The sequence below is a fragment of the Elephas maximus genome, chromosome 2 (assembly GCF_024166365.1).
Source record: "Elephas maximus indicus isolate mEleMax1 chromosome 2, mEleMax1 primary haplotype, whole genome shotgun sequence".
In the NCBI taxonomy this organism is placed as follows: domain Eukaryota; kingdom Metazoa; phylum Chordata; class Mammalia; order Proboscidea; family Elephantidae; genus Elephas; species Elephas maximus.
Genome location: NC_064820.1, coordinates 204,020,508 through 204,034,207, shown reverse-complemented (window position 1 = coordinate 204,034,207; position 13,700 = coordinate 204,020,508).

Below are 13,700 nucleotides of genomic sequence, written 5' to 3'. Positions count from 1 at the left end.
CACTTCCTGCCCCAGTACTGGTGTGCCCCTTTAGTCTTGTTTTTATCCATGGGCCTGTTCAATCTTTAGAAGAAGGGTGAACATCAGGAGTGGTCTCATTACTGAGCTGAAAGGGTGAACGGGGGACATATTCTGAGGGTTTCTCCAGTCTCTGTCACGCCACCAACTCTGGCCTTTCTTTTTTGAGCTAGAATTTTGTGCTACATTTTTCTCCATCTCTGTCTAGGACCCTCTATTGTGATTCTTGTCAGAGCAGTCAGTGGTGGTGGCTAGGCACTGTCTAGTTGTATTGGACTCAGTCTGGTGGAGGCCGTGGTAGATGTAGTCCATTAGTCCTTTGGACTAATCTTTCCCTTGTGTGTTTAGTTTTCTTCATTCTTTCTTGCTCCTGAAGGGTTGAGACCAGTGGAGTATCCTATATGGCCGCTCACAAGCTTTTAAGACCCCAGACGCTACTCACCAAAGTAGAATGTGGAACGTTTTCTTTATACACTATGTTATGCCAATTGAACTAGATGTTCCCTGAGACCATGGTCCCCCAGCACCCAGCCAAGCAATTCGGCCCCTCAGGGAGTTTGGATGTGTCTATGGAGCCACCATGGCCTTGCCTTGTACAGGTTGTGCTGGCTTCCCCAGTATTGTGTACTGTCTTACCCTTCATAAAAGTTACTGATTATCTTTTGTCTATTAAGTATTTTCCAATCCCCACCCCTCCTCTCCCTTGTAACCATCAAATATTGTTTCTTTTTGTATGTAAACCTTTCATGAGTGGCGGTCTCATGCAATATTTGCCCTTTTGTGATTGACTTATTTCACTCAGCATAATGTCCTCCAGATGCATTCATGTTAAGAGATGCTTCACAAATTCATTGTTGTTCTTTACCATTGCGTATATACTCCATCGTGTGTATGTACCATAGTTTGTTTATCCATTCATTTGTTGATAGGCATCTAGGTTGTTTCCATCTGTTTGCTATTGTGAACAACGCTATTGTGAACATGGGTGTACATAGATCTATTTGTGTGACAACTCATTTCTCTAGGATATATTCCTAGGAGTGGGATTCCTGGATCATATGGTATTTCTATTTCTAGCTTTCTAAGGAAGTGCCATATCATTTTCCAAAATGGTTGTATCATTTTGCATTCCCACCAGCAATGTATAAGAGTTCCGATCTCCCCGCAGCCTCTTCAACATTTGTTATTTCCTGTTTTATTGATTCATGCCAGTAATGCTGGGGTGAGATGGTATCTCATTGTGGTTTTGATTTGCATTTCTCTAATGGCTAGAGATTATGAGCATTTCCTCATGTGTTTGTTGGCTGCTTGAATGTCTTCTGTGGTGAAGCGTCTATTCATTTCCTTTGTCCATTTTTAAATGGATTATTTGTCTTTTTGTTGTAGAGGTGTTGGATTTTCTTGTAGATTTTATAGATTTGATCTTTTTCTGATTTGTATTAGCCAAAATTTTTTTCCTAGTCTGTAGGTTCTCTTAGACTGTGTTCTCTAGAGAAACAAAACCAGTAAAGCTTATAAATATATATACAGAGATTTATATCAAGGAAACAGCTCACGCAATTGCAGAGGTTGGAATGTCCGAAGTCCTTGGACCAGGATAGAGGCCTTTCCCAATTCACAGAGCCGCAGAAGCTGGTGAACCCAAGATGAGTAGGTTGGAGAGCAGGGCTCCCGCTCACAGGGTATGACGATTGAGGAATCCCCAAGGTCGGCAGGCAAGACGCCAAGGTTTCTCCGGAGTCAAGTAGCTGCAGGGACTGGAGAACTCCAAAATAGGTAGGCCGGGGAGCAGGTCTCTTGCTCACAGGCCATGAAGATTGACGAATCCCAAGCTGGACAGGTAAACTGCTAGCTCAAGTCCCAAGAACCAGAGGTCAGACAAGAGACAGCTGCTGGATTCAGAACAAGCTAACAACCTTTGCAAGGTGAACAGAAAGAAGTAGGAGATGGAAAGCAGAGAGATGAAGACAGAGGGGGCAGAGAGCCACCAGGGGCCACACCCCCACCGGTACCACTCAGCAGATTCCATCATGGGGGTGATTGCCTATCACATTTTGACAGGGAAGTGATCACATTATACAACTGCCAAAACACTGAGAATCATGGCTTAGCCAAGTTGACACACAATCTTAACCATCACAATGAGCGTAAGTGTTTAATTTTTAGATGATCTCAGTTATCTAGCTTATCCTCTGGAGCATGTGTGTTGTTGGTTGTGGTTCGTATCCTATTAATGCCATGTATTAAGGCTTCTAGCATTGATCCTATTTTTTCTTCTATAAACTATATGGTTTTTGGCTTTATATTAGGTCTTTGATCCATTTTGAGTTAGTTTTTGTATATAGTGAGAAGTATGGGTCCTGTTTTCATTTTTTTGCAGATGGACATCAAGTTTTGCCAGCACCATTTGTTAAAAAGACTGTTTTTTCCCCATTTGATGGACTTTGGGCCCTTTCGAAGATCAGGCGACTATAGATGGATGGTTTTACCTCTGGGTTCTCAATGTATGTATCCTTGTACTAGTACCAGGCTGTTTTGACTACCGTAGCTGTATAGAACGTTCTGCGGTCAGGTAGTGGGAGTCCTCTCTCTTGCTTTATTCTTTTTCAATAGTGCTTTACTTATTTGCGGCTTTTTCCCTTCCCATATAAAGTTAATGATAATCTTTTTCCATCTCTTTACGAATGTTTTTGGTATTTGGATCAGTATTGCATTGTATTTATAAATCACTTTGGGTAGAATTGTCATTTTCACAATGTTGAGTCTACCTATCCATGAGCATGGTATGTTTTTCCATTTTTGGTTTCTTGAAGCAGTGTTTTGTAGTTTTCTTTGTATAGGTCTTTTACATCCCTGGTTAGATTTATTCCCAAGTATTTTATTTTTTGAGGGGCTGTTACAAATGGTATTGTTTTCCTGATTTCCTTTTCATCGTTCTCTCTGTTGTTGTCTAGGAGTCCAACTGATTTTTGTGTGCTTATCTTGTATCGTGCTAATCTGCTCAAACTTTCTATTAGTTCCAGTAGTTTTCTTGTGGAGTCTTTTGGGTTTTCTATGTATAATATATCATCCACAAATGGGGACAGTTTAACTTCTTCATTACCATTTTGGGTGCCCTCGATTTCTGTTTCTTGCCTTATTGCTCTAGCTAGGACTTCCAGCACAAGGTTAAATAGGAGTGATGATAAAGGGCATTCTTTTCTAGTTCCTGTTTTCAAGGGGAATGTTGTCAGCCTCTCTCCATTAAGAATGATGTTGGCCATTGGTTTTGCATAGATGCCCTTTATTATGTTGAGAAATTTCCCTTCTATACCTATTTTGTTGAGAGTTTTTATCAGGAATGGGTGTTGGACTTTGTCAAATGCCTTTTCTGTGTTGGTTGAGATGATCATGTGAGTCTTTTCTTTCCTTTTATTTATGTGGTGAATTACGTTGATTGAGTTTCTAATGTTGAACCATCGTTGCATACATGGTATGAATCCTACTTGGTTGCAATGTATTATTTTTTTGATATGATGCTGAATTCTCTTGGCTAGAATGTTGTTGAGAGTTTTTGTATCTATATTCTTGAGAGACATTTGTCTGTAATTTTCTTTTTTGTGTGTCTTTGCCTGGTTTTGGTATCACTGTTATGCTGGCTTCATAGAATGAATTCAGAAGCATCACTTCCTTTCTATGTTCTGAAATAGATCATTAGCGATGCAAGCTCTTCTCTAAATGTTTGTTAGAATTCTGCAGTACAGCCATGTGGGCCAGGGTTTTTTTTTGTTGTTGTTGTTGGGAGCTTTTTACTACCTTTTCATTCTTCTCTCTTGTTATGGGTGTGTTCAGATTTTCAACATCATTTTGTGTTAGTTTGGGTATGTAATGAGTTTCTAGAAATTTGTCCATTTCCTCTAGGTTTTCGAATTTGTTACAGTATAGTTTTTCATAATACTCTGTTATGATCTTTTTTATTTCAGTTAGGTCTCTTGTAATGTCCACCATTCCATTCCTTATTTGGGTTATTTGCATCTTCTCCTGTTTTTCTTTTGTCAGTGTGGCTAGTGGTTTGTCAATTTTGTTGATCCTTTCAAAGAATAAACTTTCAGTTTTGTTGATTATTTCTATTGTTTTCCTATTCTCTATTTCATTTTTTTTTTCTGATCTGATCTTTATTATTTCCTTTCTTCCGGTGGCTATGGGCTTCTCTAGCTGTTCTCTTTCTATTTATCCAAGTTCTGTAGCTAATGTTTTAATTTTGTCCCTTTCTTCTTTTTTCATGAGTGCATCTAGTGCTATAAGTCGATGTCTGAGGACTGCCTTTGCTGTGTCCCAGAGGTTTTTGTATGATGTCTTTTCATTCTCTTTTGATTCTCAGAATTTTTTGATACCACCTCTGATTTCTTCTATTACCCAGTGACTTTTAAGTAGGGTGTTATTCAGTTTCCATGTAATTGATGTTTTATTCCTTACTCTTCCTCTTGTTAATTTCTACTTTGATGGCATTGTGATCAGAGAAGACACTTTATGTTATCTTAATGTTTTGGATTTTGTTGAGGGTTGCTCTGTGGCCTAAGATGTGGTCTATTCTGGGGAACCTTCCCTGGGCTTTGGAAAAAAGTGTGTACTTTGCAGCTGTTGGGTGGAGTGGTCTGTATATGTCTATGAGGTCAAGTTGGCTGAATGTGCTCTTTAGCTCTTCTGTATCTTTGTTGAGTTTCTTTCTAGATGTTTTTTCCTTTACCAAGAGTGGTGTGTTAAAGTCTCCTACTATTATTGGGGAACTGTCAATTTCTCTTTTCAGTGCTGTCAGAGTTTGTTTTATGTATATTGGAGCCCTGTCATTGGGTGTGTAGATGTTTATTATGGTTGGGTCTTCATGATGGATCGTCCTTTCTTTGCCTTTTTTTGGTGGATTTTGTTTTAAAGTCTTTTTTATCTGAGATTAGTGTTGCTACTCCTGCTCTTTTTTGAAAGTTATTTGCTTGGTATATTATTTTTCCATCCTTTGATTTTTAATAAATTTATATCTTTGTTTTTAAGGTGTGTGTCTTGTAGACAGCATATTATGGATCCTGTTTTTGTATCCATTCTGACACTCTCTCTCTTTATGGGTGCATTTATGCCATTTACATTCAGTATAATTATTGATAGGTGTGAGTTTATTGCTGTCATTTTGTACTTTTGTGTGTGTGTGTGTGTGTGTGTGTGTGTGGTGCTGACATTTTCTTTGTTCCTCTTACCTTCCTGTCACGAATATCTTTTGTTTCTGGATTTTTTTTCCAATTCTTTTTGTTTTGGTAGATTTTGTTTTTATTGAGACTTTATGTATTTCTTTATTTTGATGACTAGGTTTGTTAACTTTCTTTGTGACTACCTGAAATTCACCCTTATATTCCTAGGTTTAAACCAGTCTATTATTTCTTGGTATCGCCTTTCCTTCTACTGCATTAGAAAGTTCTATACCTACACTGTTTATTCCCCCTTTCATTGTTCGGATGTTGTTGTCATTTACAGATTAACCTTTCTGGTTCCCTGTTGCAATTATTTTGGTTTTGGACCATCCTCGAGAGTTCATTTCCTATGTTGGTATCTGGCTGGTATAACCTCACGTCCTAGATTAAGGCTGTCATCTGATGTTTGTTCTCAGACTGAAGGACTCCCTTTAATAATTCTTGTAAGTTTAGTTTTGTTTTTACATACTACCTTAATTTCTGTTTATCTGGATATGTCCTAATTTCACCATCATATTCGAAGGAATGTTTTGCAGGATATAGTATTCGTGGTTGGCAATGCTTTTCTTTCAAGTTTTTATGTATGTCATCCCATTGCCTTCCTGCTTGCATAGTTTCTACTGAATAGTCAAAGTTGAGTCTTAATGTTTCTCCTCTGTACGTGACTTTTTGTTTTTCTCGATTTGCTCACAGGATTTTTTCCTTGTCTTTGGATTTAGTGATTTTTATTATTATACACCTTGGTGTTTTTCTTTTGGTGTCTATCCTATATGGCTTCACTGAGCTTCTTGTATGGTCAGCTTTTCATCATTTACAATATTAGGGAAGTTTTCTGTCAGCAATTCTTCAACGATCCTCTCTGTGTTTTCCATTTTCTTTCCTTTTTCTGGAACTCTGAACACTCTCAAATTTTTGCTTTTGATTGTATCCCCCATAATTTTCAGGGTTTCTTCATTTTTCTTAGTTCTTTTTTTCTGATTTTTCCTCAGAGTTGTATCCAAGTGTTTGTGTTCAATTTCACTGATCCTATTTTCCATCATTTCACACCTGCTCTTCAGCCCTTCTATGACACTGTCCATTTCTGAAATCTTGTTGTTTATCTCTTGGATTTCTACTTGTTGTTTTTATATGATTCCTAGTTGTGAATTTATTTTGGCATTTTGTTCCTGTGTTATTTTCCTGAAAGCTTTCATTTTTTGTATTTTCCATTAATTTGTCTGCGTTTTCCATAAATTTGTCTATTTTTTCATCATTTTTGTCTGCTTTTTGCTTCAACTCTTGGAAAGCTCTGAATATTAGAGTTTTGAATTCTCTGTCAGGTAGTTCTAGTGCTTTCTCTTCTGCTGGAAAGCCATCTAGTGTTTTAATTTGGACACCTACTGGAACCATCCTGTCCTTTTTTTTCTATGTTTTGATATTGGCCGCTGTCTTTGAGACATTTAGTAGTCATTTTCTTCATTTATTGATTGTAGATTTGTTTGTTTCTTTCTGGCATTTTGTTTTATTTAGTTTTGTTTGAGCAGGCAGGCTGTGTGTTCTTTGTTGTTTGCTAGTCTGTAGTCAGTTTACTTTTCACCTCCTTGTCCAATGGGCAGGGCCAGTCACTCAGCTATGGTGCAGCAAGGCATGTCCAGCTGAAGAGGAGGGGTTGGTATGGGTTGTTCATGGCACATACTAAGGCCGCCAGGGTGGTTCAGGAACCAGAGCCAGGTAGGTTCTGGTAGGCCATGCCTGTCCTACCTGGGGGTGTGATATTCAATGCACGGTGCAGGTAGGCAGGAAAGAGAGGAGAAGTTGTGCAATATGGAGCTAATATGGGTATGGGAAAGAAAAGATAAAAACAGGAGCAAAAAAAAAAAAACAAAAAACAAAAAACAAAGGCAGAACAAAACAGAGTACTAAGGAAGCTTGCTGTTGGAAGGAGAGTTGAGAAACTGACAAATGGAGAAAAGCAAAAAGGGAAAAAGAAAAAAGATAAGTAGATAAAAACTTGGGGAAAAAACACCCCCAGGTGTCCTACCAGTGTAGATGTGAAGACCGGGGAAGTGGCTCCCAGGCTGTGCAGTATAGCCTGGCTGAGGAGATATAGATGTGACACAGCAACAAGCATTCAGGAGATAGGAAAAGAAGGTAAGTATAGACAGACAAGAACTGAAAAATGAAGAAAGACAGAAAAGGAAAAGGAGAGATTAAAAAAGAAGAAGAAAAGAAAGGAATGCCCCAGGGTTCCTGCCTATGTGGCTGCAGCTATTGGGGAAGCATCGCCTAAGCTGTGCAGTGCACCCCAGCTAGAAGGGGCTCCCATGTGTGAAAAGAGAAAGGAAACAAACAAAGGAAAACAAAACAGAAAAAAAAAAAAAGCCTTAGGGATCCCACCAATGTTGTGTCACAGACAAGGGAGTGGTTCTCTAGTCAAACAGGGCCTCACAGCTAAGCTGTAACTTTTATGGGAGCAGATAGCCAGGTCTTTTCTCTTGTTGACCTTTCAGTTAGCAGCTGAGCACTTATCCATTGCACCGCCAGGATTCCTATGTATTTGGTAATATCCTCGAAATGCCTTAGAAACAAGCTGCGACATCTATGTTAGAAATATCATGGAAAGTTGAGAGAATGCATGAGAACTAAACGAATGGTCAGATCCCAGGGACAGATCATATTTTATGGTTATATAGATCATCTGTATTGTACACACACACACAGACACACACACAGAATTAATGATGGTGATCAGATATATCAACTACTGGTCAGTAACTAGTAGTTAAAAAAAAAAGTAATTAGGTGGGGCAAACAAGTTAAGCTAATCACTATAAACATAGATTCAAATCCTTGCTTACCCAAGATGTGATTTAAAGAGACCTTTGGTGTTTTCTGGGCTTTAGAAATAAGTTCTAGTCAAGCCAAGCTTCAAAAAAAAAAAAAAAAAAAAAAAAGAATCTTAGGTTGTTCTATAAGCACCAGATAGATTTGAAATATTCACTACAGATTTAGATTCAACAATTCATGCTCAAATTCATGCTTGAGTTTGTAAATTCAGCACATGCTTATGAAGACTTATAATGGGCCAGGTCAGAACTGCATAGAGTTCTCTCCCCACTTGTTCTCATGAGTGAACTGAACTCATTTGCTCACCTTGACACTATGCAAACATGTCTGAAAATCACATTTTCAATTCTTTAAACTCAGAAATTGCAGTGTGTGATCACCACCTCCAGAGCTGGAAAACTCATTTGTACTGACCACCTCCACTCCATCCAAAGGTATGATCACTCCTTGCCGAGTTGCTGTAAGACCTTAGCTGTTTACAGAGGATGGAGGTTAAAGGGTTGGGAACAGTGGCCAACATGGCTTTGGGAATTTCAGTGGACACTGCCAGTATGTGAAGAGTTTCTTGGGAGTGAAATATCTAACTAAGCAGCAGGTGCATATGATCAAAGTGGTTTACCTCAGGTTTTCTCAGCTCAGAACCCACAGTCTCTGGTCCTTTCTTCCCCCGACTCTGTCTGGATACATAGACCTCTCTTGTACTCTTGTTTATCTCACCACTCACTTGCTCCATAACTATTTATTGAGTGGCTGCTGTGTCACCTTGTAGGCATGGAGGATACAGTGGTGAAAAACTTGTTTGCCCTCGTGGAACCTACATTTTTATGGGAGAGAAAGACGATAGGCAAATACATATGCAAATGAGTGTTTCACGTAATTTAAGACAGTGATAAAGAGTATGAAGTTATATAAAACAAGGGTGAGTTCATGAGGAAAGTTGATGGTATACTTTGGATAGAGTGGTCAGGCAAGGACTCCAAAGGAGTGCCAGTCAAGAGATAAAGGAATGAAGTGATATCTCTTCCTTCACACCCCTTGCTTGTGACTCTCCAACACCTTCCACTTCCTGCCTCTTCTCAGATTTCCCTCTTGTACTTCCTTATCCCACCTTCCTTCACCTTAACATCTTTCTACATTAATTGGCAGTAATAGGAAAATATACTATTTATTTTTATTTATTGAATAATTTTTGTGCTTCTTAAAATTTATTTTAAAAACAAGACAATTGGAATTTATTATTTACACTATAAAGGCAAACCAGTTAAAATATCACTGTACTAACAAGAAAGCTTTAATGGTGTTTTTGTGCTTTTTATTTATTCTTCAGTGTTTTTTTTTTTTTTTCTTCCAACAATTGGTTATTTCTATAAGGCAGATTTTTTTTTTTTTCTTTCCAGGGAAAGCCAGCTCCATGTCAATTGCAAAAACATAAAGAATCTGACAAAATCACATCAAATAGAAAATTTATGATTTCATTTAGAATTTCAAGAAAAAAAATAACACCTTCAATAATCCCTTATCAGATAATGAAGACCTTTATATCTAACTCAACATTTCCAAAGTAATGTTCCATTAGACATAAGAGGTCATCAGGGAGTATTAATGAGTATGGCAGAAAAACAAGCTCCACATGAAACAATAGAGAATTCTGTGTTAAAAGTTTAAAGTTTTTTTTTTTTTTAAAGGCCAGGTTTTTCAGAGTCTTGAATATGGTAATAAGTACCTGAAAGAGTAGGATAGAGTAAGCAATGTTTCTCAAAACCATTGCAAAATATCTTGCAGAATGCCCTCTGAGATATTCCTATGTGACTTAACTCCTCCAGTGCAATCATGGAAACAGCTAACCATTGAAGATTTCATACTGTATCTACCACATAGATAAAGAGAAAATAATCATAATTTTATATATGTTTGGTGTCATGTTAATAAAATATACAGAATATTGAATGACCAATTTACTGTTTTCACTGTGATTTTTTTTTTATTATTGTATTTTAGATGAAGGTTTACCGAACAAACTACCTTCTTATTAAACAGTTACTACACATATCATTTTGTGACACTGGTATACACAACACTCTCCTTTCTCGACCTTGGGTTTCCTATTATCAGTCTTCCTGTCCCTCCTGCCTTCTAGTCCTTGGTCCTGGGCTAGTGTGCCCTTTTAGTCTTGTTTTCCTTTATGGGCCTGTCTACTCTTTGGCTGAAGGGTGAAACCCAAGAGCGACTTCATTAGTGAGCTAAAAGCGAGTCCAGGGGCCATGCTCTTGGGGTTTCTCCAGTCTCTGTAAGGCCAGTAATTCTGGTCTTTTTGTGAGTTAGAATTTTGGTCTACTTCTTTCTCCAGCTCTGTCTGGGACCCTCTATTGTGATTCCTGTCAGAGCAGTTGGTGGTGTTAGCCGGGCACCATCTAGCTGTACTGGACTCAGTCTGGTGGAGGCTGTGGTAGTTGTGGTTCACTAGTTCTTTGTACTAATTTTTCCCTTGTGTCTTTAGTTTTCTTCATTCTCCTTAATCCCAATGGGGTGAGACCAGTATAATATCTTAGATGGCCGCTCAAATCTTTTAAGATCCCAGATGCTACTCACCAAATTAGAATGCAGAACATTTTCTTCATAAAGTATGTTATGCCAGTTAAGCTAGACGTTCCTGAGACCATGGTCCCCACAGCTCTCAGCCTAATTCTGTCCCTTGGGGAGTTTGGATGTGTCTATGGAGCTTATGTGACCTTGCCTTGTATAAGTTGTGCTGGCTTCCCCGGTATTGTGTTCTGTCAAAGACTGTCATACATTTCACCAAAGTTGCCACTTTTCTATTGTCTGTTTAGTGTTTTTCTATCCCCATCATTTCCCTCCCTTGTAACTATCAAAGATTGTGTATTTTTGTGTGTAAATCTTTTCATGAGTTTTTATAGTAGTTGTCTCATACAATATTTGTACCTTCGTGATTGACTTATTTCATTTGGTATAATGCCCTCCAGATTCATCCATGTTGTGAGATGTTCTGCAGATTCATCACTGTTTTTATCGTTGTGTAGTACTCCACAGGAAACCCTGGTGGCGTAGTGGTCAAGAACTATGGCTGGTAACCAAGAGGTCGGCAGTTTGAATTCACCAGGCGCTCCTTGGAAACTCTATGGGGCAGTTCTACTCTGTCCTATTGGGTCACTATGAGTCAGAACCGACTGGACGGCAATGCATTTGGTTCTTTTTGGTTTTGGTTTAGTACCCCATTGTGTGTACATACCATAGTTTGTTTATCCATTCATCTGTTGATGGACATCTAGGTTTTTTCCATCATTTTGCTATTGTGAACAGTGCTGCAATGAATATGGGTATGCATACATCTATTCATGTGATGGCTCTTATTCCTCTAGGATATATTCCTAGGAGTGGAATTGCTGAATCATATGGTACTTCTAGTTCTAGCTTTCTAAGGAAGTGCCATATCATTTTCCAAAATGGTCATTCCATTTTGCATTCCCACCAGCAGTACATAAGAGTTCCAATCTCCCCTCAGCCTCTCTAACATTTGTTATTATCTGTTTTTTTGACTCTTGCCAGTAATGCTAGGGTGAGATGATGTTTCACTGTGGTTCAATTGCTAGTGATCCTGAGAATTTCCTCATGTGCCTGTTAGCCACTTGAATGCCTTCTTTTGCCCATTTTTTAATTGGATTATTTGTCTTTTTGTTGTAGAGGTGTTGGATTTTCCTGCGGCTTTTAGATATTAGACCTTTGTTGCATTTATCATAGCCCCAAATTTTCCCCAGTCTGTAGGTTCTGTTTTTACTCTTTTGGTGAAGTCTTTTGATGAGTTTAAGTGTTTAATTTTTAGAAGATCCCAGTTATCTAGCTTATATTCTGGAGTTTGTGTGTTGTTAGTTATGGTTTGTATCCTGTTAATGCCATATATTAGGTCCACTAGCATCGATCATATTTTTTCTTCTACGGTCTTTATAGTTTTGGGTTTTATATTTAGACCTTTGATCCATTTTGAATTAGTCTTTGTGTATGTTGTGTGGTAAGGGTCCTGTTTCATTTTTATGCAGATGGACATCCAGTTTTGCCAGCACCATTTGTTAAAAACACTAGCTTTTCCCCATTTGATGGACTTTGGGCACTTTTTGAAAATCAGGTGACCGTAGGTGGATGGATTTACATCTGGGTTCTCAATTCTGTTCCATTGGTCAATGTATCTGTCGTTGCACCAGGCTATTTTAACTACTATAGATTTATAGTAGGCTCTGCAGTCAAGTGGCACAACTTCTTCTTTTTTCTTCTTCAATAATGCTTTACTTATCTGGGGCCTCTTCCCTTTTTTGTGATTTTGCATCTCTGCAGTGTCCAATTATACTGTTGGTTGCAAATTCTGATGAATCATATTTCTTAAAAGACACAGTAACAAACACAATGAGGGCATTGGTGGCTCAGTGGTAGAATTCTCACCCTCCACGCAGAAAACCCAGGTTTCATTCCCAGCCAATGTGTCTCATGCACAGCCACCACCCTTCTTTCAGTGGGAGCTTTGTGTTGCTATGATGCTGAACAGGTTTTAGCAGAGCTTCTAGACAAAGACGGACTAGAAATAAAGACTTGGTGATCTTATTCCAAAAATTAACAAATTAAAACCCTATAGTTCAAAGCTATCCAATCAAAACTGATCATAGAAATGGTGCAGGACCTGAGAGGGTTTTGTTTCCTTGTGCATGGTGTCACCATGAGTCAGAGGCTGACTCACTGGCAGTAAGCAACAACAACGGATTAAGAAATTCCTATTAAGGCTCTGCAAATCAATTTCTTGTTGATTCTACAGTAAGATCCTTCTTTGGCCATAACTCTTTCTCCTAAGTTACATTTGCCTCATCCATAAGGAGAAGGAAAAAGAATAAAAATGAGAAAGTGGGGCAAAGATGGTGGATAGTCAGATGCTTCTGCTGGTCTCTCTTACAACAAAGACCAAAAAAAAAAAAAAAAAAAGTGAATCAATTATATATATAATAAGCTAGGAGCCCTGAACATCAAAGGCAAAGCTAAGAAATAGGACTGAGCAGAAGGGGGAAGGAGAGACAGTTCAAAAACCGCAGAGTTGCAAGACCTGACTCGGTGGGAACCAGAACCTTACAGGCCTGATCCCCTGGCGCAACCACAGCTGGGCTGGTGGTAGCGTTCAGGTAGAATTTGTCAAAGCAGGTGAGAGCTAGCAGCACAGAATCTACTCACCCCTCCAGAATCAGAAAAGGACAATGCTCTCAGCAAAAGATAAGTACTTACATCCAATTTACCACATGGACCAAAAAGCAACCCTTTAGAAAGAACTCTCTCCCATTTATCTGATCCCACCTCCCTCTGCTCCCGCCCCTGAGCTGGCTTCAGTTGTGGTCACTTTCCCTAATCCTGAGATAGGTCCTGCTGCACCCTCTGAGCCATTCTTTCTGCCTTGAGAGAAGGAAAATTTTACAAATGAGGGAAAAATAATCTTCCCACTATTCTAAGCTGGGAAATCAAGGCAGAACCGACTACTTTGCCTGGGCACAGGTATAAACAACCCACAGACGTTGAATGCTTTTCACACTTGTGAGGACCAGTGTGGGTGCATTTCAGCAGCTTAGGCCCTCCTTGGAACAGTGCAATGGTGTA